Genomic DNA, 3,361 nt, shown 5'->3' with positions numbered 1-3,361 from the left:
ACACATCCCCACATACACACGCTCACAAATACAAATAAAAACATACATATATATATATATACATACATATGTACATATGCCTGATACACATACAACGAAATACCTGTAAATACGAATATATATATATATAAGTATAATATATATATGTATTCAGCTTATGTTTTGCTTCGATTTTATATTGAGAATGGTCAGTCCGGCAGTCGAGTAGATCGTCGGTATGATGATTATTTAGTGAAATAGTGATTGAGTGGGTGAGTAAAAGAGAGTAAACGTTTGCGTGCTTCTCAAAGTCAGGCTTAATGTTTATGTTATTGCTGACGCTCTTGTTGTTACTATTTCAGATGCTATTATTGTTGTTGCTATTTATATTTTAATACACACCTTTTACCTACATTAACAACTTGCCAGTAAGTGCTGAAGAGTTTCTTAACCGTTTTTTCTTTTATTTTTTATTTTTTAATTTTCTTTTTGTTGCCTTTCTTTACATTGTTTTATTAACAAATTGAAAAGTTGTTGTAATTGCCGTTGTTGTTTTTTGTGAATGAAACACACAAAGTATTTAATAAAGGCGGAAATGCACTTAAGTGTACACATAGAAAATTTATGATAGATCTCCTTGTCATATAGGCTTTGTCGCTGAAATTAAAGCACTTTTGCTTGGAAAGTTTCTTTTTATTAAAAATGCTCAAAATCCCTAAAGCCCTTTTAAATAAATATATCGTTGTTATTAAGTGAAAGCATAAAATATATAGATTTTGTGAATTAAGCTAAATATCGATAAATATCGGTATAAAACAATGCAACATTGTGTGAGTTCATAGGATGACTATTAACAAATCGATATCATTTTTAAATATCATCAACATTCAAATCAATTGTATTCGAATTTCATGATGCTCCAATTATTAGTTTATATACGGGAGACTTGCTTTAGTGATGGCATCATATTCTCGAGTGTCAAACATATGACTATGAAAAGTTGGTCCGAACTTCTTTTCAAATTTTATTGCGAAATAAAAACGTTCGCCTTTTTCTTGAAAATTTGCATTTTCGTCTGACGAACGCTTTATGGTTAAACGTTAAGTGGCAAAATAATATAAAACGATTGTAACGCGTTAACGATTCCCCCAAAAATTGCGTCCGTGTATTTAATGGTCCGTCTGTCAGTCAATCCATTTATCTGTCACCTGTTGTGCGTAACTGATAGCCGATAAAATAAATGGGAAGAAGAAAAATTTGACATTGGCTTACGTAAATTCTTACTAAATCGCCATTGATCTAGCGTCAAAATCTCACATTGTTCGATTATGCAAATAGCCTAACGATAAGAAAAGTAAATTTTATAAAAAGTTATTAGAAATTATTAAATAAACAAGATCAAGATTCCGTTTACTTTCCCTAAAAACTACGTTCAGATATTTCATAATTAAATAATTCTTAAAATCGCTTGGGTCTTCAATAACTTAATCTACCCTCTTTACGATCATAGAATTCGGTTTACTTAACGCTAACGTAGAAAATTTATTTTCAATTGCTTTCTTTTCTCTAACGATTGACAATAACAAGTCTTTCTTGATAATTTTCTTCTTTTTTTTTTTCTAACTTTTAGTTCTTCTTCTTGTTCGCTTGAAAATTCGGGATCAAGGATTTTTACGTTTAAAAATGCCATGATGTTACCAAAAAAAAAAACACATATGGCCTTCTATTTTCAAATCCAAACGGTTGGGAAGTGAAAGCAGGTATTGCAGTACATTCAACGATCTCAAGAGGCATCAAATTTACATTTGTCTTATTTAGGTTAGCTTTGATGAAGATGTGTATCAGATTTTGCTCGTACCATATGCTATAAGTTATAGTTTATGATTCTGAAGAGTAGAGCTCAAGACGAGGCCGAATAAATAGACCTAAGCAAGGGGGTTTGGTCTTTAGTAGAAGAATTTTTGTTGCCACGTCTCGATGAACAGAAAAATAAATTTTTGTCTTCTCATTTGTTGTCGGTTAAAGAAAGCACCCACTGTCTTATAGTTGCTACTGGGATTTTCGTTGGCATTTGTTCGATATTTTTTAGATTGGTTCAAAGTGCTAAGGTACATGGTTTGCAAAAGTCAATTGTCAAGATTGTCGATCAGGCGGAGAAAGAATCAAATTTTAAAGAGACATTTCGAAAGTCATTCAGACCAAAATCCGATATTTATATCAACATTCTTTCTTTTCTTTCCCCTTTGTATTCGTATCTTGCAAACGCTCTAATTTTAGAAGCGAATAACTTGTTCAAGACAATTTTAAGGTCGGAAGCATATTTGATATTATCATTATTATTATCACTGTTATTTTTATCATTATTATGATTATAATTAATTTAGCCAGAGAATAAATTAAAGCCTTAAAGGACTAGCTTCTGAGGCTATCGGCTTTATTGAAAACTCTACCTCTAGCTCGGATTACAACCCCAACGATCATTGAGTTGTTAGTCGAGATCGTTTTTATACTCGGCCACCCAGGCGAATATGTTTTCACTATAATTATAATTATGGTTACTGTTATTATTATCTTATAATTACCATAATAATAATACTAATAATAATAATAATAACAATAATTATACAAGCATTATTATTATTATTATTATTTATTTAGACCAAAAGAATAAATTCTAGGGCTAAAAGGAAAATAGAATAATCGAATAAAGGCTAGCAACCAAGACTATCGGGTAGTGGTTTACCTAGTCAGCTTAAGCTTAAGCTAAATATCTTATTAATATTATATTCTTCAGATAGTTTCAAGCTGTCCATACGAGAATGAGTCTTCAAATGGTAATGCTTCGTTATGCTTATATATGTGTACAAATTATAATTAATTATAAGGTTTTGTTCACAATTCTAAATTAAAGAAGCGCATTTCTTAAGGACCCGTTGGTGTGTTGCGATAATACTGAGCGTAAGGCAATTACTTGCTTTCAACTTTCAACTCGACTCTTAATTCTTATCATTATTATTGTAATTGTTACTATTATTATCAGTATTATTATTATTATTATTATTATTATTATTATTATTATTATTATATTATAACTACAGTGCAATATTTACAATTATATGAATTATAAAAATTATATTTATAATGAATGTAATTATAAGATAAATTATTATTTATTTTTTATTTCTCAGTATTTAATTATAAAATAGATAAATAGCAAAAGTAAATTTAATATATAATAATAATTGTTTAATGATAATTAACAAATTAATAATAAATTAAAATCGTATATTTTTTTAATATCTTTATTATAATTACATTTATTATAATTATTGTTATAATTATTATAATTATCATTTATAATTATTGTTATAAATATTATAAT

The 3,361-nt window shown here is 28.4% G+C and overlaps 1 protein-coding gene across 2 annotated transcripts in view; it reads right to left on the bottom strand.

Annotated features, from left to right (window-relative positions):
• LOC119633972 (hormone receptor 4) overlaps positions 1-3,361 on the bottom strand; it is a 58,816-nt gene that overhangs the window by 40,042 nt on the left and 15,413 nt on the right. The gene's annotated exons all lie outside the window — the stretch shown is intronic.

This window comes from Glossina fuscipes, unplaced genomic scaffold, assembly GCF_014805625.2.
Source record: "Glossina fuscipes isolate IAEA_lab_2018 unplaced genomic scaffold, Yale_Gfus_2 0, whole genome shotgun sequence".
NCBI lineage: Eukaryota > Metazoa > Arthropoda > Insecta > Diptera > Glossinidae > Glossina > Glossina fuscipes.
This window is presented reverse-complemented; position numbering and strand designations above follow the sequence as displayed.